At 38.9% G+C, this 24,475-nt stretch overlaps 1 protein-coding gene across 1 annotated transcript in view; it reads right to left on the bottom strand.

The window, feature by feature from the left end:
- Positions 1 to 24,475, bottom strand: part of prkn (parkin RBR E3 ubiquitin protein ligase) — a 125,837-nt gene that overhangs the window by 93,242 nt on the left and 8,120 nt on the right. The window lies entirely within an intron of this gene.

The following is a 24,475-nucleotide window of genomic DNA, read 5'->3' as shown; positions in this document are numbered from 1 at the left end:
TAATATCACCTCTGCTTATTATTTTAATTGAAATGAGTCAACCTTTGCAAAAATCCCCGAGGCACAGAGATAAATTCAGAAGTGGAAAATGGCTGATCTGGAGAAAAATATTCCTCAAATCATCGTATAAGTAGAACCAGGAAGGGGAAGTTGTCCTTCGACCAGCATATATAACCTGCGTCAAAGAAATATGCGCGGTGATTGGACAGTCGATAATCAATGAAGACAAAACATATTAAGTGATTAAGGTTTCGTGTGACACACAGTCAACGCATAGCCTCGTACACATACAGTATACACACACCAACCACAAATTCAAAGGCTCATTCACAGCTCTTTCACGAAATTGCATCTGCGGATATTGTTGATTTAATGTACAGTGGTGCAGAGCATTTACTGATTGCCACTAAACAATAAAAGCCATAGGTCTTGCGCCAGCACTGAAGAGAGAGTTGAGTGATTGCTCGTTGTTGAAGCATGACATTCTCCAAGTAAGTGCTTGTGCTAGAATATGACACTTGAATTAAGTGTCCAAAAATCATAATGGGAGACAGGATAAAAGAAGAGAAGCAGGCCAGAACGATGCATGAATCAGCCTAATGTGGTGGACAGACAATAAATTCAAGTAACCATTTCCATTTAGTTCAATATGACTTTGCTTTCTGACACTATTCTTTCAGATAGCATTAATATACTGTAGCTTAGAGTTTCACAAGGGAATGGAAACTGACAATAATAGATAGCACCTCCACTCTGCTCTCTAATAACTGCAGTAATGGTAGACGAGTGGCTTCCTGACAGTTGGGTTGAAGATAAGCCTTTGTGAAGGCGTAAAGCCGGTGGCACGTTGGATGGTAATGATTTCCATAATCTCCCTCATTGTTTCAAGCCCCTTCCATGAGGATAACAAATGAGTGAATTCTACCTTTGTCATGTTTCATCACACCAGGAGTCGTTTTGGTGAGGGATTCTTAACGCGTCTGGAATTGCTGGCGGTTTTCCATCGAGTGAGAGGCCAACGTAGGCAAACGCGTAAGGATTACTGCCGCATACAATCGAAAATCTGTACTGAAAATCAAAAGACATTTTCAGTGAACATTTTCAAGGACGGTCATGTCCATAAACAAGATATTAACATCTGATTCGACACAAGAATGTTTTCGGAAAGGCTTTTGGTTTTGCTTGCTGTTCAATTCACACTGTTGTGATGCAATCTGTGGAGTTTTTGGTGCTTTTTTTGTTGTGGAAAGCAACTTGAATTGTTTGGCATGGTCTTGGGCAGTGATGTTTCTTGGTAAATGAGACCCTTTAGCTGTACTCATGCTCGATGCAGGTGAATTGAAGAAGGCTGTGGCTGAATACGCGTTGTGAGGACGTCACATGATGCGTCTTGGACCAAATCTGTGGTAATTCTGAAAAACTGCAACCTCCGCATATTGCCGAGTTTGCTTGATTTTGCATTCATTTCTGCGATCGCAAAATCCCTGGAGGGACTGTCTTATAACCGAAGCTGTTATTCTTATTGTTACCCAGATGAGGATGGGTTCCCTTCTGAATCTGGTTCCTCTCAAGGTTTCTTCCTAATATCATCTCAGGGAGTTTTTCCTTGCCACCGGCTTACTCAATAGGGATTAATCCACACACTTAAAATCTCTATACTGTGTTTATACATTTCTGTAAAGCTGCTTTAAGACAATGTCCATTGTAAAAAGCGCTACACAAATAAAATTTAATTGAATTATAGCGGACTGCTTTGGAAGAAGTATGTGACCAGACCACTGTTTAAGTTGCTGCAGCCAGAGTTCGGTTTGTAAATGCATTACATTGTCCAAAAGTCATGCAATAATTATGTTGCTTAGCAAGAGAGTCCATATCACTGCTTCAGCAGAGCATGACAGTGGGGACATGACCTCTCCGACATGAATGTTTGTCATGAGGAAATAGTGCATGGTGGGGTTTTTTTTGAATAAGTGATGATGTATAGATATATACATGTTTCAGTGCTAGACATATCAAACATAAATTTAACATTACATAAAGGACACCATGCACTGTTTGGACAGATGAAAGTAAAGGTTTTTTTTATTTTTATCTAATCAACAAAAAAGCAACATAATATGCCACCATGACCCTGACCAAGATAAAGTGGATGAACGCACTTTTCCGTATGCAGGCAAATAAAAAGTTAGCCGTGCATTTTGGGCACTTTTCTCATGAGTCATTTTGACATCTTTTGCATTTTTGTATGACCGTAGTTTAATGGAAACAGATTCATTCGCATTTTCTTTTGTCTTCTCAGAGATTCATTTAAATTCATGCAAATATTTGAATGGAAGCCCTGCAAGTGTGGGAGATCAAATCAGAGTAAAGTGTGTGTGTGTGTGCGTGCGCATGAGAGAGAGAGAGAGAGAGAGACAGAGACTGTGTTAGAATTATGGCTGCACAAAACAGGAATCACTTTTTTTGTCTTTGAATTATTAAGATTACAATTCTCATCGGTCTTTGACCAGTTTTGTAAGTTACAATATGTATGTTTATTCAATTATTACATTAAACTGGCAGAATGTGGGAGCCACGTTTTCCTAGCAGGTGTTTGCAAACGATGGCTTGTCTGCATTTTGAATTACTGATTAACTGGCACATTTGTAATGCAATTGCCAAAATCTTGAACAAAAATAGCTGCTACTTAGTATAAATTCTTCGAAAGGTATCTAATATTTTTTGAATAAGTAATTACTTTGATGTGAAAACATTATGATGATGTTTAAAAAATTCTCCGAACCAGTATTAATTCTATTAGGACAGATTTTATTAGAATTATTACATTTATTCGGTTTTAAGTTGTATTTGCTGACATTAAATAAAAGTATCTAATTCGGATCTAACTCGGTTTTTCATAGTTTTGCTGGCAGTTTGCTACGAAGCCTATATATCGTGATACATACTGTACATCATAGAAATTTCTTCAAGTCTCATGAAATTTTTTTGGTTGTTGCATCATCCATCCCTAGTGCCAAAAGCACAGTGTGTCTACCCAAAGTTAAAAAGGAACCTGGCATAGGTGTAGTTTTTTGTGGGGACGCTGGGAATGTCTCCCCACCATCTATTGATATGTCCAGGATTTGTCCCCATGACTTTTACAAAGTGTCTGTTAAAACATGTAATATAAAACTTAAAGGAGGCAATTGAGTGGTTAACATGTTTGCCTCACACCTCAGGGGTTGGAGGTTCAATTCCTGCCTCTGCGCTGCATGAGTGGAGTTTTCCACGTGCCTCGGGGGTTTCCTTCAGGTACACCAGTTTCCTCCCCCAGTCCAAAAACATGCATTGTAGGCTGATTGGTATCTCTAAATAGTTCGTAGTGTGTGAACGGCTATGTGAGAAAGTGCAACTGTACCCTGCAGTGGGTTAACACCCCGTCCAGGATGTCCCCCGCCTTACGCCCTGAGTTCCCTGGGACAGGCTCCAGACTCCCCATGACCCCATGTAGAATAAGTGGTACAGAAAACGGATGGACGAATGGATTAATGGATATAATACTTACCAGCAGTAACTGAACCAAATACTTTCTAGTTTAGTAATAAAATATCCCTTCAGTGAGAAAAGTAATGCATCCAGACGGCAAATAATCACACACAGACACACGCATGCACAAGTTTTTTTTCCCCCTCAATTTTTCACATGGCAGTAGGTTCATATTATTGCATTGTGAATTTGTTACATTTAACTACAATAATGATATTGTGGCACATGTGAATATACAAAGTGAGAGGCATTATACTGGCTGTATCCAGCTGCACATGCACCTTTGGTTTACTTTCTTTCTTTCTTTCTTTCTTTCTTTTTCAACCACCATAACAACATTTTAAAATGCTTCCGAAGCATCCATCATCCCACTATTACCGTAGAAAGCTGTTGGCTCAATTGGAAGCTTTTTTTTCCCTTTCAGTGGGATGAGCACAACACAAGAATAAAAACACTTTAGAAACGCTTCCAGTCATCATTCATGACCTTGCACTTTTCAAAACATAGTTCTACAGTATACAAGAACAAAAACAGAGATCCAAAAAATTGCATTTTGTTTTGTTTTTTTATTTTGTACTAAATAAACAAAATAATTTAAAGATTTTATTCTTCCCCCATTTAGTACTGCCCTTCAGAAGCTACATAAGATATTTACAGAGGTGCTTGAAAGTTTGTGAACCCTTCAGAATTTTCTATATTTCGACATAAACATGACCTAAAACACCAGCTTTCCACACAAGTCCTAAAAGTAGACAAAGAGAAGAATTAAACAATTGGGACACAAATATTATACTTGGTCATTTATTTATTAAGAAAAATGATCCAATATTACATATCTGTGAGTGGAAAAAGTACGCGAACCTCTAGGATTTGCAGTAAATTTGAAAGTGAAATTAGATTCAGGTGATTTCAATGAATGGGATGGAAATCAGGTGTGAGTGAGCACCCTGTTGTATTTAAAGAATAGAGATCTATCAAAGTCTGTTCTTCACAACATATTTGTGGACGTGCATCATGGCATGAACAAAGGAGATTTCTGAGGACCTCGTAAAAAGTTTTGTTGATGCTCATGAGGCTGGAAAAGTTTACAAATCCATCTCTAAAGGGTTTGGACTCCATCAATTCACAGTCAGACAGATTGTGTACAAATGGAGGAAATTGAAGACCATTGTTTCCCTGCCCAGGAATGATCAACCAACAAAGATCACTCTAAGAGCAAGTTTTGTAACAGTCCACGAGGTCGCAAAGGAATCCAGGGTAACTTCTAAGCAATTAAAGGCCTCTCTCGCATTGGCTAATGTTAATGAAGGCTATTGGGAAAATGTTTTGTGGATGATCGAGACAACATAGAATGTTGTATTTAAATGAGAAGTGATGTGTTTGGAGATAGGAAAACACTGCATTCCAGCATAAAAACCTTATCCAATCTGTGAAATATGGTGGTGGTAGTTTCATGGTTTGGAACTGTTTTGCTGCATCTGGACCGGGACAACTTGCCATCATTGATGGAACAATGAATTCTGAATTATACCATCAAATTCTAAAGGAAAATGTTAGGACATCTGTCTGTGAACTAAATCTCAAGAAAAAGTGGGTCATGTAGCAAGACAACGACCCTAAACACACAAGTCATTCTACCAAAGAATGCTTAAAGAAGAATAAAGTTACTGTTTTGGAATGTTCAAGTCAAAGTCCTGACCTTAATCCACTAGAAATGTTGTGGAAGGACCTGAAGCAAGCAGTTCATGTGAGGAAATCCACCAACATCCCAGAGTTGAAGCTGTTCTGTACTGAGGAACGAGCCAAAATTCTTCCAAGCCGATGTGCAGGACTGCAACAGTTTCCGGAAACGTTTACTTGCAGTTATTACATCACATCACATCACATTTATTCATTTAGCAGATGCTTTTATCCAAAGCAACTTACATATGAGGAAATACAAGCATAGCGATATATCAAGTGGAGAACAGTAGTACTACCATACAAGATGTTTAACTAAGTTCTAGAGAAGCAAAGTGCGCAGAGTAGAGGTGCAAGTGCCAGTTCAAGGTGTTTTTTTGTTTATTTTTTTAATAATGGGGGGACAAAGTAGGGGTTAGTTAAGTGTTCACGGAAGAGGTTGGTCTTTAGCAGTTATTTGAAGATAGTGACAGATTCTGTGGTCCGGATTGAAGTTGGAAGTTCATTCCACCACTGAGGGACAGTCAGTTTGAATGTTCTTGAAAGGAACCTTGAGCCACGCTGAGTAGGTACTACTAAGCATCGGTTGTTAAACGATCCAAGATTGCGTGAGGGAACGTAAACCTCAAGGAGAGTGTTGAGGTAGGGGGGTGCTGTTCCAGACAAGGTCTTGTACATGAGCACCAAGGCCTTGAATTTGATGTGGGCGACTACAGGAAGCCAAGGTTTTCAGTAGTAATGCACCGAAATGAAAATTCTTGGCCGAAGCCAAAACCGAATATTATGACAAACTTGGCCGAAGGCCGAATACCGAACACGTTTTTTCGCGTTTTTTCCATTTATTTTGCCATTTTTTTCACCATTCCATAAATTAAATAGTCAAAATGTGCTTTTTACTATTTTGTCTTGCTTTTCAAATAAAAAAATCAATTACAAAAACAACAATTTCAAAATATTTAACACTGAACATTTTTTCATTCCAGCAGGCATAGGCTACCAACAAGGCACAATATAACTTTAAATAAATAAATGAGTGAAATAAAAATATTTTGAAGTGGTCATCTTTGAGCCCCCCTTGAATAGCCGATGTTAGGCCTATAGCTGACTGCTGAAAGAATGTAACACTCTGTAGCCTACAACAAAAAAGTGCATTGACAAGAGTGCAAACAATGGTTATATTCGGCTGATTATACTGGGGATATATACCGCTCGTGTCCCTGTACACCTCGCAGAGTATTATAGTAGATATAGTGTAGTTAGATACGTTGTTAATGTTATGTTCCTTGATAGATTTAGTTAGTTTAAACTATAGATTAGTTCATTTAGTCCCTGCTGGTTTTTCCACTCCCAGTCCATAGTACTAGTTCATGTTTCTTGTTTTGACCCTGTTTTCTGTGACCGCAACTCTGGTTCCCTTTGCCTGTCTTGACTAAGTTTTTTGGATTACTATTTGGATTTGTCTGCCTGCCCTTAAATAAATACGTCTTTAACTGCTTCCGTACTCTACTCCCTTACGTCTCGCGACGTGACTACTCCGGAACAAAAACAAAACAAACCCACGTGTCCACAGTAAACATCTGAAGAGCACGTGGCTCGTGCATGTAGCTCATGTATGCGCGCACCCCCTCATCGAGGTCGTGGCATTAGCGCGTCTCACTCTGGTTGCTAGGCTATTTGGTTGCGTCATCAAACACATCATTGTTCGGTCAAATTTATTCGGCCTTTTCACTTATTCGGCCGAACACCGAAAATGCTTTTTTTTTGTTGCTATTTTCAGCCAAATAATTTCGGTTGCCGAACTTTCGGTGCATCCCTAGTTTTTAGTTATTGCTGCACAAGGGGGTCACACCAGATACTGAAAGCAAAGGTTCACATACTTTTGCCATTCACAGATATGTAATACTGGATCATTTCCCTAAATAAATAAATGACCAAGTATAATATTTTTGTCTCATTTGTTTAACTGGGTTCTCTTTATCTACTTTTAGGACCATCAGTGAAAATCTGATGTTTCATATTTATGCAGAAATATAGAATATTCTAAATGGTTCACAAACTTTCAAGCACCCCTGTACATGTTTCACAGAAGACAAAATAATAATTTACACCGATAAACCTGTTCAAAGGTTTACACCCCCCGGCTCTTAATGTATTGTGCTGGCTTCTTGAGCATCAGTGAATGTTTGCACCTTTTGTAACAGTGTACACGTCTCTGTGTGAAAAGATGATCAGCATATAGTCACTGCTGGAAAGGGCTGAAATATGCAGAAGATGCTGGAAAAGTAAAGAATGTGCAGGACCTGGGGGATTTTTCTGAAGAACAGTGGGCAGTTTAACTGCTCAGGACTAACAAGGGACTCATGAAGAACTTTCCCAAAACATAAAAACAGTCTTTGCTCATCCAGGTAACGACACACGGGATTAAGAATCAAGCATATGTACATTTTTGAACTGGTTCGTTATTATTGTGTCTTGTGGACTATATTTAAACATCTATTATGTGAAATAGCTTATTCAGGGCAGTACAAGATAAAAAAATATTTTAAAAACATTTTTATGATCACTTTTTATTAATAATATTTGCAGATTCTGCAAGGTGCATGTACACTTATAACCTCAATTGCATTTGATTTGATTGTATTTGATTACTAGTTGTGAATTTAATATTTCAGTACATAACATTAAACATTTCTTTATGACAATTCTTTTTACTGTTCATGCCAAGCGAGCATTTGGGTTATTTTAAAACTCAGTTTAGCTTTCCCAATTTTTTCTCCCCTTCCATGGAGTAGCTGCACTTCAGGTGCATGTGTAAAGTCATGTGGTCATGGTTCACAGAGAATAAGGAAGAATAGTGGAGGAATAAAATCTGTTTTATGGTTGCACAAATGCAAATGCTGCAGGATCACAATTTTATTATGATTCCCCGCCCCCCTCAGTCATAGTAAGAACTGCACAACAACATATTTTTCATTGCTATATCAGCCATTACAATACTGCAGTATTACAATACTGCATTACAGCAGACCAAAAAACATTTCAAAACAGTGAATAAGATAAATCAGAAGCAAGGCAAAACAAGCAATGAAACGTGTTTTATTTATAAATAGTAATTCAAAGAAATACAAATGTTTTAAAAACTCAGAAACATGCAAGATCGATGAGTTAGAATGCGGCCAATCAAAAGCAAGAGGACAGGGTATCATGGCAAGCAAATTATTACAAGACTAAAGTGACAGGCGACCAGATCAATCAACATCGTACACACGCAGTAATATAAAGACAATGAGGCTTGCTACTGCATCAGACCGCAACAGCATTGCATCAGCATTGCATCAGCACCGGTTTGTAAATGGAGGGCGGAGTCAGGAGAGTGAGTAGGAAGGATGAGCATGCACTTGTGGATGATTGATTAAAGCGGGTTCTGTGTTTTCATGTAAAAGGAGGAGAGAGATGACAGCCACACAGGAGAGCTGAGCTGAACTGTACGGTACTGTCTGTTTATGTGGTGTGTCTCAGGGTGAGACCACCCAGCAAGCGCTGAAAAGTGGCAGGAAGTAAAGCGACAAGGACTTCGATATATTGGAGACAGCATGGTGGAAAAAAAGCAAGTGAAAGAAACAGAAAGAAAGCACCAGCAAACCTTCAGAGGTGGCAAGAATCACATGGATACCTTCTTGGGCATGTACACATGGATGCCGAGAGCCCCCAACAAAGTCATTAAATAACGTATGACATAGTACGAGCTTTAGGGGGATCTCGCCATCATGGTACCATGGTATGGTGAGGGAGACCTACTCATACCCATGGCATGAATGCATAAATCACATTTTTCTTTTGTTTTTTAAGAATCAAAGCATACCAATAAAGGAATGTTTCTCAAAACACCATGTTGCAGGAGTGATCACAGCAACACTCAGCCCAGTATCCTATTTAGCCCCACCCAGTGTAACTGGCCAATTCTCATTACGTGCACAGAAAAAACTCTAACAATGCACTCTATTGAGCAATGTGGCTAAATAACCCAGTTACTCAACAAAAATTTCAGACTAGTGGAGTATTCAGTTTGACTGCAAAACTAGGAGAGCATTATGCATTTTATAAAATGTGCAACATCAGGAATGTTCAATAGTAAAATAAAGATCAAAGGAAGAGTATGGGGACAGACACGTCACTGCACTGCTGAAATGTAAATTAAAAAGTGACAGCCAAGTGTTTCATCTCCATATTTCCTTTACAGTTAAGTTGGCAGGTATGCCCACTCGACCACATTAGCTGGACATATGCCCAGGCCTGCTGGTGGGCAAGGCAACAGGGATAGGTGTCAGAAATGGTACACAGATTATTCTACAGAAATGGTGCTAGAACGTAAGAAAATAAAAATAAAAATCATGGTGGCAAAAGAGATGATCGGAGATATGTGTAACTCTATCGTCACAACCGTTATGCTGATAGCTCTATACGGTGTAGTATGAGCCCAGAAGAAGACATTTTATTTCAATACTGAATCTGTATCACTGTGTCGGATGGCCTTGCCGGTCATACAGACATGCACAAGAGGGAATCCGCTGGAGGTTAGATTCAGTGAAACAGAACCTGAACATATTGATCAAGCACTTCACTGTAACAGGTAGCTGGAGATGAGGAAGTGACTTCATGCCAGCGCTGTATTAGAACTCAAAAAACCCAAAGAGATCACTTCCAGAATGTTGGCTGGCATTACATGCCAGATTCCCTAGACCCTACGTCAGTGCTCTGGCCATTGATTAGCAATAAAAACCAGCTACAGTGCTGAGAAAAGCGACTTAAAATACTGCCAACCCAATAGCCTCTAATTTCCCTCCACCATAACAGTAAAAAAAAAAAAAAAAAAAGATTGATTTCTGCATTCCAGAACAGTTTGAGCACCGGAGAGAGCACTTGGATAAACCTCTATCACCAGCACCACCTTACTCATATCCTTTAGCTTAGGATTGGACATGTTTTAGATCAAATGTGATGGTGATGGTGCAGTTTTGTGTCAAATACAAGATCTGTGTATACAGACAGGGGAAAGGTAAGGAGGACAGACCTTCTCTGTCCATTTGATGCTTATCTGACAGATCAATATCCAAATTAATTCTGAAGAGCACAGCTCACATCAGGACACATCAGCTTACTGCAGTTCCCCTCACTGTTCACAAATTTGCTTTTCCTTAAGCCAATATTTCAGTCTTGTATTAAAAATTTGTCTGCATTTTATTTCTGATGGTAGAGAATTCCATAGCTGTATGTCTTTAATTTACTGTCTCCAGTAGTGGCAGCAGTGACATCAGTAAAACTGTGCTTTGTGACTAAGTGACAGTGTATTTCGATGGTAAACCTATGAATGCACTTAAAATAACTTCAATTAATATTCTCAACTCTAAAAAAAATTAGAATGTTGGAATATTTCACAGTGATGCCATCTCAGCTTGTTTGTATAATGACATTACAGATTTTGTTGTCATTTGGGAAGCCTGGCCCCACACTGTCATGGCCTGGGAAAACCTGCAGGATGTCACTGTGACTGAATTCTGAAAAACAGCAACTACTTTATCAGTAACTACTTTATGGTCAGGGTGGCAGTGGATTCAGAGCCTATCCCTGGTGTGAAGCAGGAATATACCCTGCAGGGGACACCAGTCCATTGCAGGTACCATGTACACACATTCACACTCTTTCAAACTCATTCACACTTTGGGGCAATTTAGTGTGGCCAATCCACCAACTGCCTTTTTTTTTTTTTTTTTTTGCACTGAGAATAAAACAGAGAACCTGGAAGAATCCTGTGAGGATATGGGAAAATAAAATTTAAAAAATAAATAAAAATCCCCTTACCAGGGGGAAGAGATGGCGCCAAGATGCACTACGGGAAGAAAGCAAGCTGGCAGAGGCAGTGTGATGCTCTGGGCAATGTTCTGCTGGGAAACCTCAAGTCCTGGCTTTCATGTGGATGTTACTTTGACATGTACCACCTACCACCTCTGTAAACACTGCTGCAGACCAAGTACACCCCTTCATGCCAATGGTATTCCCTAATGGCAGGATAATGCGCTCTGCCATACTGCAAAAATTGTTTAGGAATGGTTTAAGGAACAATACAGAGCTCCAGATCTCAATCTGATCGAGCATCTGTGCTGGACAAAAGTCCGATCAATGGAGGCCCCAACTCACGACTTACAGGATTTAAAGTATCTTCTGCTAATGTCTTGGTGCCAGAGCCACAGAATACCTTCAGAGGTCTTGTGGAGTCCATGCCTCAATGGGTCAGAGCTGTTTTGGTGGCACAAGTGGGACCTACATGCATGCCTAAATTGCTTTGGATGTAGTTGGATTTGATTACTTCTGTGATCATTTACCAACTAATCAGGAAATAGTTTCATTTTTTTTTTTTAATTTCTAGTAAAATCAACATGGTCGGTTATTACAAACTAGCTCAGGTGCTCCAGCCTCATCAATGGATGTTTCAGGAGCCATTTTCTCAGTTCTAAAAGGTAGATTTATCACATGGACTATAGGATTTAAAAGGTCCCACCAGCATACACGGAGACAACATAAGAGGATAAAAAGGAAACAGAGTCTGAGGGTGTGAGGTTGACAAATCTATGGTATGTTAGTGGGCAAAGGAAAATAAAAAATCCCATCTTGTTGAGATAAACAGGGAAACAGGTAGGCCCAGAAAAAGGCTACCAGAAACACATTATTATTGCATGGTTCAACCGGAGTCAAAGCTATCACACATTCTACCACAAAAAGCTGAAACATGTATCCAGGTCAGAAAGCCACAAGGTATTGAAGCTGCTCCACATATTTCCACTTGAGCCTTGTGCACTTAGCATCAGTCAGACTCCGAACAACAGCCTTGAAAGGCCATTCATCACTATATAGTGTCCTTCACATTGCACACTGAAACATCTCCGCTGATCTCAGCTAATATCAAGCCTACACTGACTCCCTGCTGGATCAGGTTAAATAGAGATATATTTTACAGGGATGGTAAACTGCCAAGCAGACCATCCGGGGCTGACGGTTTTGGATACGAGTGCCGTGTTGTCTATCACGGGTCCATCAGCGACTCAAACTGGGCAGGGAGGTGGATCATTAATTAGCATCATTAATGCTAATTAAGCATCAGGGTGGTGGCGCTCAGCCTAGAGCCCAGCCCACCAGAGACTGGGAAGACAGCAATACATGCACATATGGCTTGCCAGAATACACCACATCCCGAGAGCATGTGCTCCACCATACTGGAGAAAGAGAGGAAGAGAGGAAGGGGAAAAAAAGCAGAGTCTTTACTGTTCTTGTGTACAACATCATTCTCTGACTATTTAAAAATTTTATTGAAATTATTGTGGTTTGTATTGGCTGTTTAAAAAAAAACCTGTTTTCGCTCAATTTAATCATTTGCATCATCAACAAGGAAGGGTGAAGGCTAGCATTTAGCAAGATACTTAAACCAGCCTTGGCATCTTTTCAAATTGGTGCTCAAGCTGCGTCCCAGGACAGCTGAACACACTCGGAAGAAAGCGCTAACATCCCTCATCCTGATACGCCGACGATTGGCTAGTGTCACTAATTGACAGTGGAGAGATATAATGCAATCTCTCCCTTCTAGACGTCAAGACCAATCTTGCTCTCTTGGACCCCTAGCCATGAATGGCTGTGGCCTCTTTGGGATTCTACGTTTTTTTGTTTTGTACACACTTAATCCGAAATTCCATCTTAAGGACACAGTGCTATCAACTACATTTGAATTAGAAGTCATTAGTGATGGCCATTTTGAGAAATCTAGTAGTCTAGTACTCAAGACATAAAAATGTACAAGAGATTGTTCAATATTTAAATAAATGTTAAATAAGTACCAATCCCAACACCAATAACTACACTAATTTATAATAAAAGCACCACATTAGCCTTTTTACTTTTAAAAAAAAAAAAAAAAAAAAAAATGCCCCTTTTAGGCAAAAACTAAAGTAGCCAAACACATACATTTAGTATTTAAGAACATTTGAATATTAACTCTCCTATAACTCTGATATACTGCAAATAACCATTATTAGTGGGAAGATTAGCAGTACTGATGAATTGAATTTTCCTGATTTCTCTTCATTTAAATAAGATAAATTAAAAAAAATAAAATAAATTTAAATGACTGTAAATAGGAGAAAATGCTAAACTTTAATTTAAGCATATTTATTCTAAGAAACGTTTTTAGAAATCTGCATGTGTCACAATACTGAGGAACGAGAACCGTGTCCAAAATTTTAGTGTACACCTGTGCATTGACTGTTGACGTCTTCCCTGGTCCTGTACCTGATCTGCAACCTCATATCATAAACAAATTTGATTGTGTTCTTTAGGCAGTCATCTTTATAAGCTTCATTAGAACGGTAAATGAAAAAGTCGATATGTGGTGTAAGAAAAATTAAAACAGTAGTCTCAGGTACAATTAGAGCAGTTTTGTTAGGAAATGAGCTGTAAGTGTTACTGAGCATATTGCAGAACCAGGCGCGGTTCTTCTGGAGACTTTAACTGTCGCACTTGATTCTTATTTCTGCAGCAAAACCCAGCACTGTGGGGTTTTTTTTTGCCTGAAAAGTGTCTCTTATGTAAAATTATGCTTTCTTTACTGACAAACATTTTTCTGTAACATTTCATTTTGTGCAGGAAAGCTAATGTTTGAGAATCTAAAACGTTGTTTGTTCTGACTTGAGAATAAAAAAATCTATAACAAAGTATGTACTAAAAAAAAGGGCGCCTAAAACTTTTGTACAGTACCGTATATATATATTCTGTATTTTGCAATGTGGCATTTTATTTAAAAAAAAACATTCATCAATTTCAGTACTTTATACTTTTGAGTTACATTTGAGGTAATTTCACCTGTCCCAGAACACTGCAAATTAAGTTCTCGAAACAAAATGTGAAAATTCACTCCATGGTGTGTATATTCTTATTATATTTTACGAAATCAATTGCATCTTGTTTTTAAAACAATAAAAGAATCATCCACCTCCATGGCTAAGACGTGCAGGAGTGAGCATATTTCACTTGATCTTCCATGTTCCACCCAACCGCATAAAAACAGTTCCCAAACCTTATGAAGAGGGAGTGTTTGAAGACAGACACAGGCAGAAACAGAGAAAATGTCAGATTTAATGTAGTTAGATTTAGCACTTTGTGAACATTATTCTGTGGTCTTTCTAAATGCAGCTCTAATTGTAGCACTAATGAATCTCTGGCCCTGAAACAGGCTATGAAATTTCCTGTTTAAATAACCTTCTCTCACGGCATTTCCATGTGCGAACAGTATAGACACCTATACAACATATCCTAAAAATAGACCACATAGGAAATGCTTCGCTAGGCACTGTTGACTAAAAGGTCGTATCTCACTCTAAGAGCAGCATTAGTTTCCTTAATCTTCAAGATCTACTTGATTTGCTTCCTGTTTCCCACTATTTTTCAGCAGCCATCGCACCTGTGTCCTGCTGTTCCTCTTCCCCATGTCTGAGTCTAATGCTGACGCATATATTCATGAGACAGTGTGTAACCAATTCCAATTTCAGGCAAAATTTGTTTTCCAGACCCTGTCCTCAGGTTTTAATTATAAGGTAAGGCATTTGCAGAAAGCTCCCTGTGCATTTCAGGTGGCTATTCACTCGCTGGTGCAGCCGAACCGTGAAATTATTTGCAGGTCTAATCATTGACTAAACAATAAAACATTAATTCAGGGAAAATGGATCAAAGTTAGGTGGTGGGCAAATGGGATTGGGGTCCTCAGGGTGCAGTCAAAAAGCAGAATGGGCATACTGTGAAGCGAATCTCTCTCTCTCTCTCTCTCTCTCTCTCTCTCTCTCTCTCTCTCTCTCTCAGACAGACGCACACAGACTGTTTGATATAGACAAGTGATAAATTAATGGAAAAATCAACAGAGTGTATTAGTATGGTGACAGGCCACCACAAGCAGCCAGAACAGCTTCAATACACCAAAAAGATATTCCTTCAGTTGATGTTAATGGTGATGGACTACCTGTCTAAAATCTAACTCCAAAACTCCCACAGTTGTTCAATCGGACTGAGGGTCTGATGGTTGTGAAGGCCATAGCAGACAATTTCTAGAAATGCTTAATCCTCAGATTGAAGTGGTCAGTCAGAATAACTTTGTATTCATTTGTGCAGACCATTATCTCGAAGGGAACAAGTGGAGCCAATCCATACCAGCAAAACAGATTCCCTATAATTTGTCACCCATCTGAATCTGCAGCCACCAAATTTATACTATTATTTCCTATAGTTCCACCGTTATATAGTTGTTACAACCCGCTATCTTTGGGATGGGAAGTTTTTTTTGTGTGTGCTGTGCCATATTTTGTGTGCAGGTCCGAACTCCCTCCCAGAGTTTCCAGCCTGCCCTAGCCTGCCTGGCTCCCGCCTCCTAGGATGACATCACTAAATGGCGACCATATTTAAAGAGGAAGAGGAGTGAGAATGGGGTGGGATGTTGGAAGTGGTTACATGTGTTCTGGTGGTTTAGAGAGTGTGTTTGGTTGTGCTGCTTTATGCTATATTCTGACTGCTGTTCTGATTTTTGACTTTTGCCTGGATTTTGGACTGAGTTTGGTTGTCCCTGTATCTGTTTATGTGCATTCCATCCACCATCGTATATATGTTCACTTGGTTCACCGGCAGTAGGGGTGTGGCTGCCATTTCTCTTAGGAGAGGGGCCTTTTGTCTCTGTTTTTTTTGCTTAGGTAGTTAGAGAAGTATCCTTGTATTTTCTTTATTTTTCCTTTTAGGTAAGCTAGCTACCTAACAATAGAATTCTTTTGTCCATTATTTTGGCTTTGGCCCAGCCTGAAGTTATGCCTGGTTTGATTCCTTGTACAGTTATATGTATATAATTCTGTGTTTTACAATACACCACAACCTTTTTGAACAACCTTGTTTGTCTTATTCCTGGCTTCCCTCATATTTAAAGGTCAAATTCCATTGAATCCCGAGCTGGTTACTCTGTGCGGCCTAACTTAGACTGGGCCGCACAGTAACTGGGCTTAGACAGTTCATTATATAATTCCAACGCTATAGTTCCTGTATTGTTCCACCATTACATCATTAAATGAATCGTTCGGCCAAATATTACGGTCTAATTTACGCAATATTAGCAGAAGCAGTCTGCAGTCCAGTCCATATTGTACATTATAATAAACTGTCTACAAGTGTAATGAAAAATATTTACTATTGATCACTACAGTATAAAAATGACTGACATGAAAAGGAAATCAAACAAACCAACTTCACAAATATGAAAACACTCATCATGGCATGTATTTAAAAAAAAAAAAAAAAATTATGATAGGTACTGAAAGAAAACGTTAATTGGTGACACACAGCACATCCTACCCTGCACTTTTATTATTGAACAACTAGCTTTGTAGCTTGTACATTAAATGATCGCGTAATCAGCAGTTTCATGCAGGTGTGATTTTGGACAAAATGTATGGGGTAACAATCTTTCTAAACACCAGCAGCAAGACATAAATCTGGGTTGACTGCTACTTAATTAATAAATGCCTATCAATTGCAGGGACTCAAGAAAGCATAATTGGCCATGCTCAAAGGGTGGGAAGGATAATACAGGGTGTCCCAAACGTCTCAATACATATGGAAAAATTTTTAGCACTTTTTAGCACAATGTCTTCCAAAAATTTTCATACTTATTAAAAAAATTTTTTTTAAATCTCTTTTACAAGATAGCTTTTAAGAATGCCTTTGACAAAAGAAAAATGTACTGAAATCATTCTCATGGCTGGATTGGGAAAGCTGTTGCAAGGTTTTGCAATGAACATGCAATTACATGTATAACACCAAATGTGTTAACATGAGTTTATTATTAGTGGAAGAGACAACTCCATGTGTCTTTAAAAAGACACAGCATTGCTGGCAAATAAGGGTGTTTTGTTAATAAACTTACATTTTCCTAAAAAGTGTTAATTTACACAGACTTTGGGGACATCCTGTATACTCTCCCTTGGCAACCACGTCTCCATATTCAGATCTTAGCATTAGGGGGGTGTGGGGAGGGGGGGTCCCTAAGCACTCAACTTAAAAATATAAAATATATATGGGAATCTTTTCTTCAGTCACGTATTGTTCATATGAATTTCTAGGGGTGCCAATAATTATAGCATATGTGGTTTTGTTAAAAAAGATTTTCGTTTAAGGTTAAAGTTTTGTTACATTGTCTTAAAATAAAGCTGAATACATTTTTCTAAAAACGAACTGCATGGAACACCACATGCAAAGTTTTGCATACATTCAACACAAACGTTTACATATACAATGAAAGATGATATTTCCAATTGTCATTTCTGAATTCTGTTAGGCCTTCATTCGGGAAATGGCATTTTAAACCTGGCAAGGTCACTAAAGGATTGCCCCCAAAATAAAGAAACACTAGCAATGGATTTGACAGACAATAATAAAGCCATTGTCCTGCTCTATGTTACAGAATGCTGTAAAATCTTCTGCTGTAATTAGGCAGCAGGACTCACCTCGTCTAGAGGAGTATCTTTCCCCTTTACTCGATTTCTCCACAGTTCTTCATTTATTGCCATTTTCCCCTATTTCCTCCCCTCCATCAATTTCTCTCATTCTCATGACGGCTTGCTTGGAGATATGAAAACTCATGATTGACACACCAATTTCCTTTCTGCCAGCACGCGCCAAAGCCCCGATTTCTCAAGGTCCCCTTTTTTGTGTGCCTCAGGTGAACTCGGTAAACGGAAAAATGAGTGAAAAGGCATATCAAGCTTCAGACAGATAAAGGAGCAAAAGGTGCTGTTGAATATTGATGTATGATTAAAATAACTGTTGAATTCCTTCGTTATCAGCTAGGAGGGATGACGGGTACGCCTCTGAAGCACAACATTTATTTATTTTAACTTTGTCAAATAGTTACTGAACTCAGAAATGCCTTAATGGCTCATATTGACATGTGACACCTACATAACTTTAACAGTGTTTCGTATGAAGAGACATTTCCAGCCCGGTGAAGACTGAAGCTTGCAGCTCATTTATCAAAGCAGGCTCTTCGATCCCAAGTCTCTATGTCACACCAATCTTGTCATGTAACAGACCTTTAGACCATTGCTGTACACAAATCACGCTCTTCTAATACAGCCTCTTCCCGTCCAATAAGGTTCCCCTCTTCTCAGCATTCCAAATCCCTAACACTCCCCGGTTCTACACAGAACTACTCCCTCTCGCCTGTCCTCAACCTCTGAGCTATTAAATTAAAGAGGAAACACTGACTTCAGTTTACACTCCACTTTGCAGGGCTGAATACCAACTAGTGCCTGTATGCACTCAGAGAAAAAGGCCTGAGATAAATGTGGGCACATATTAAAGGAAATTATTCTTAGCCCTAAGTCACTCCAAAGGCAGGAAAGACACTTAACTGCAAAGGGGCCAGAAATCAATAGCAATTTATTCTCTCCTTCGACTCCAAACACAGTGAGTAAATAATCCTGTCCCCGCTTGCTCTTGTCCCACGAGTGCACTGGCGTCTGTCTCTCTGAATCCGAGTCTCTTTCTCTCTCTCAGTTCAGGAGCAAACCTTCTTGACCTCACTGATCACTTCCACTTTGTGAAGATATCCACTGTCACTGTTACTATACTCCAATGCAATGCAGCAGAGACAAAAATACCAGCTGGTAACCACATACATTGATTACTGGAGGATATTTTATTCTCCTGTGGTGTGGATTTTGGGTGGGTTTTTTTGGTGAAAAATTGAGAGTTTTGTCTGCTAGCTAATCATCATGCAGAATGACCATCACATAGGTGGCCTTGACCAATCAATATCGATGTTGTATTTAATTCTTGCATAAATAAATAAACAAACAAACAAACAAACATACATATACACACACACTTGCAGCCTAAATAAGTATTGAACGCATCAACATTTTTTTCAGCAAATATATGTTCATATGTGAGGTTATTCACATGAAATTTCACCAAACATCAGTATTAACTCAAGAAATCCAGAAATATGAAGAATTCACAACATTAAAGTACATAAATAAAGTTATGTGTAATAAAGTGGAGTAACACAGGAAAAACGTATTGAACACGCTAAGAAAAAGCAGTTCTCCAAGGCAAGGTAAGGCAAGGAACCAGCTGAAATCTATAAGTAGTTAGAAAGTAATTATACCTCCTATTTGAGGAAATTAATATCAGGTTAGTAAATTGATGGTCTGTAAAAAGGTTTTTTTGGTACCAAGGTGTCACACAAGAAACATCTCATGATGAGTAAAAGCAAAGCGCTCTCCCAAGACCTTCGTAACCTTGTTGTTGCAAAATATATTGATGGAATCAGATACCGATGTATTTCAAAACTTCTGAATCCTCCAGTAAGCATCATTGGGGCCATTATCCACAAGTGGAAGCAACATCACTCCGTCATAAAGCAGCCACGCACAGGAGCTCCTCGCAAGATTTCTGACCAGAGAGGCAGAAGAATAGTCAGAAGAGTAGCCCAAGAGCCAAGGACCACTGGGAAAGAGCTCCAGAAACACTTGAAGGCAGCAGGTACCATCGTCACCGAGAAAACAATAGGCAATGCACCCCACTGCTCACGCTCACCCCGCAAGACTCCATTACTAAAGAAAAGGCATGTCGAAGCTTGTTTAAAGTTCGCCACAACTCATTTGGACAAGCCTATGAAATACTGGGAGAGTGTAGTCTGGTCAGACGAGAGCAGAATTAAACATCTTGGCTGTCATTTTGGCTGTCAACGATGAATGGAGCCCTTTACCGGGAGATTCTTGAGAAGAATCTGCTGCCAGCCACCAGGATGATGATGAGGAGACATAAGTGGACCTTCGATCCAAAGCATACAGCCAAGGAAACTCTCAATTGGTTTCAGAGAAAATAAATCAAGGTTAGAATGGCCCAGTCAATCACCTGACTCGAATCCAATTGAACAAGATTTAAACACAATAAGTTTAGAAGAATGGGCCAAAATCACACCTGAATGCTGCGGCCCATTAATTTATTCATACAGGAAGTGTCTTGAAGCTGTCATTACAAACAAAGGCTTCTCCACTAAGTATTAAATAAATTTCAGTTAGCATGTCAAATACTTTTTTCCTGTGTCATTCCTCTTTATTAAACATAACTTCATTTATGGACTTTAATGTTTGGATTTCTTTATATGTGTGGATTTATTGAGTTAATACCAAAGTCTGGTGAAAATTTCATGTGAATAGCCTCATTGGAAATATATTTACTGAAAAGAAATGTTGACGTGTTCAATACATATTTACCCCACTGTACATGCATCACACCCTAAGAGATGAAGGAAAAGCAGTGCATGCTCTTTCCCACTGCAGTCATCTATCTGCGATGAAAGCACAAGCGCCGGTCTGGCTGGGTTAACGAAACAATTCAGAATCGCAGGCAGCAAGATCACACTTCACTCCCACTGGCATTCGCAGCACCAAGTAGCTCCAAATTTGCATAAAGTTTAACTTTTGTCAACTTTGTCATGTCACTGGACAGGCCCGCAACTGGGACTCGTGCCACTGGAAGTCACCAGCTCTCACTGAAAATGACTGGTCTCTGGTCACTTTATTGCTGCAAGTCACTCTATGTGGAAATGTACCTTTAGCAGTAGATGCTCTACATATGATCCATGGGAGTAATAAAATTTAATTGTACACAACACTTACACTGGTTTTACACTATAATATACATTCTGGCACAGAAATATAATATTCTGGATAACAGTGGAATTAAATAGTACTGACTACTTACTGGTAGCTACATGCATTCATAAACTTAACTTTCCAGTGTAACCATGAATGAACATCAGCGAGCATGTATGTGTACTCTTAAATGATAAATACTACCACTTAACCAAATGCTCAAATGCACTGCCAATGAAAGAAAACTCTCCTCTACAGGTGCTGTATTATATTAACGATAACGAGAACAAGGGACCATAATTGCTCGTGAAAATAAGATTAGACCACAAATTACCCAAGGAAATTATTCTCCACCAATCTTAGGATATGTTGCTAATGACTAAAATATCTGGAGTAGTTGTCTGACAAGGTATCAACAGGTAACTCCTTCACTCACAGTAGGGATGTAGCCAAATATGAATACATTTGATTGAATGAATACAAAATGAAAACATAATGATAACAGATTAAAACAAATATTGATATGAATAGTAGGTGCACTATGAATATTTTTTTTGTTGTTGTAGTATGGAACACAGGACTGTGTATGCAACAAAAAATTCAATTCCATTCCATTCAGGCCACACCTATTTTGGGTTTAAATCCAAATACATGAAATTCTGGAGCAGATACAGGTACAGATACAGTCATTATCTGTGTTTACATGGACAACAATAATCCACTCTTAACCCGATTAAGACCAAGAAACTACCCTGTAAACAGCAATTTTTACTTCCCTTAATCTAATTAAGGTCATAATCGAAGTAAGCAATAATGGAATTAAGACAGGTGGAGTACTCCTATTTTAGTCGCATTATGGACGTGTATTAAAGACATGTAAACACCTTAATCACATTATGAACGTCGTGTGACGTTTCACCGCATTTTGCGACAGGACACGATCACACACGGCAGTTTTACGTTTTACGACGAACAAGAGAGTTCAGCCGTGTCCCAAATCACATTCTTGGCTACTATAGGCCTGTAGTGGGGAAAAATACATGTATCTTAGCTACTATATAGACGGTAAGTACGCAATTTGGGACACACCCACGGCTTCAAGCAGTTGTCTATTTGCACTTACAGCACGACAAATAATTAACTGCACTTAAAGCGTTCGTAAAAAAATTTAATAAAAAACACCCAGAACTGTATACGGTACCATAATGAAGACGAAGTGTATGTTGATATTCTGGAGGGACGTCGGACGGCGTGGCGCGGTGACGTAATGACGCGGGCTGTTTATCTAATCATGTTCTATAACATGTAAAACAGGTACATGAAAGGAGTATTCTAAAAGCAACTCATGTAAACACCTCAATCACATTATTATCTTACTCAGATTAAAGTCAATAATTAGATTAATGCTGTCCATGTAAACGTAGTCATTGTGTTATACACCTACTTCAAAGGTGACTCCCAGTAGGAGCTGATCTGTATGACTCCTCCACATTTTATCCTACAGCGTATGACACCAGGCCTGTTTGTGCACTGACTATTGCAGGAATCTATTTTTTCCCAGTCTTATAGTTACATGTCAGAATATGGAGTCCAGTCTTTTAGTTTGAGCTTTGTGCTGTTGAAAAAGTCCTGATGGGTTTGAGCAGAATGAAACACTACAGCTGTTTTTTCATTAGGTGTCACAGGTAAAATGTTTGTTGCATGTGGCACACTTGGATAAGACAGTAGAAAATTGTTTAGCTGCCGGCTGAACAAACTCTGTCCTTGTCTAGTACATGCAGGTGTTGTGCTTCAAGGTTGGACTCTATCTGTAGTAAACATAGAGGCCAACAACATTGACAGAGAATGCCTCTGCTACCAACAAATCCAGTCCTTCTTGTTACAAATCTGTCTGCCTCAAATACCCTTAAAATATACGTCAAACAGAAAGGAAACTATTGAAGAAAAACTATTTCAAGCCTATTTTGACCTTGCTGTGACTTTGACCCTGTGTGGTTCAGAAATCTAATCAGGTGCTCTGCTGGTTACAATGATGATTCCATAGAAATCCTATAAACATTCAACCACTCATGCATGAGAGATCAAGAGGAAGGAGGCTATTGAAGAAAAACTATTTTAGACATTTGACACTGTTTGGATCAATACAAAATCTAATCAGTTCATCTGCTGGTTACAATGATATTTCCAGAGAAATCCTATAAACATTCAACACTTATTCTTGCGATAACATGCTAACCCGAAGCCACAAGGCATAAAAAAATATACCTACATAAACTGCAGAGGAAAAACAAGCCTTAATGCAAACCTATACGGAGCGTCCATCAAAACACATGCCGCCAAATTCCAGAGCAGTCAAAGAACACTCATGCAGACAAGGAATTTGTTGGGCTTGAAAATTGCTGCAAAGTGAAACCAACCAAAATAAATGAAAAAGATACAATGTCATAAAAAAAACCCTCTGGTGCAGACATTAGCAAATAAACTACCACCTCATGAGCAGAAATGACAGAAGCCTGTCACTTGCAATTTAAATAGTGGAAAAAATCTGCTTCTGCTCAATCTGAGTCAAAGGTAGGAGTAGCAGTTGCATGTTACTCTGACTTAAGTGTGACAAGACTGCAATAAATCCTGCCATATCATTCGACTAGCAGCTAATGATGGAAAGCCCTAGTGGCGCATAAATACTTGTAAGTGGATGGTGGTGCATTAGGTGCATGAACTGATAAAATTAAATACTAGAATTCAAGTCCTTGAACTTAACAGCTATTAATCACAGTGAACTGTTAATTTCAAGGCGTGATCTTGGCAGAGCAACCGGCGTTGACGTAAGGAGTACTGCCAAATTTGAAATAAACCTCTCACAAGGGTTCTGATGTACATGTGCAGTCACAACTGCCATTACCTCGAATGGGACCTTCTTTAAACACTGGGAATCAATTACAAGGGCAAAAGAGTACTGTGTAGCAAAATGACAAGTTCCAATTCTCCTCATCTGTCTTGCAGTGATGAGCATGTCTTCCAAAAAGCATTCAGCTCCAAACAGCAAATCAAATTTCAGAACACTGCCTAGTGAAAAAAATGTGGCTGTGTTACACCAAAATTGTACAAAACAGTACCAGTACTTACAGCACACTTTCAGCTCGACTCTTCATCTACAGTCCCCTCCAATAGTATCGGCAAGGCCAATCTAATTCTTTTGTTTTTGCTATACACTTAACACATTTGGGCTTGAGATCAAAAGATAAATATAAGATAATAAATCAAAATTTTAGTTTGCATGTCCTGATGTTTACATCTAGATTTCTTAAGTAACTTACAACATGGCACCATTTGTTTGAACCTACCTACTTTTCAAGTTATCAAAAATATTGGAACACGTGACTGACAGGCGTTTGCTGCCTAGGAGTGCCCCGTTAGATTGTTTAAACAATTAATAGCTCTGAATGTTTACTCTTGGTTTGAGCACTGGGTTTCACCTGTGACAAACTGCATTTGTTGTTAAAAAGGATAAACCAACATGAAGACCAGAGAGCGGT

The sequence above is a fragment of the Ictalurus punctatus genome, chromosome 3, assembly GCF_001660625.3.
Source record: "Ictalurus punctatus breed USDA103 chromosome 3, Coco_2.0, whole genome shotgun sequence".
Lineage (NCBI taxonomy): Eukaryota > Metazoa > Chordata > Actinopteri > Siluriformes > Ictaluridae > Ictalurus > Ictalurus punctatus.
The sequence above is the reverse complement of the archived record's forward strand: the minus strand, read 5'-3'. Positions and strand labels throughout refer to the sequence as shown.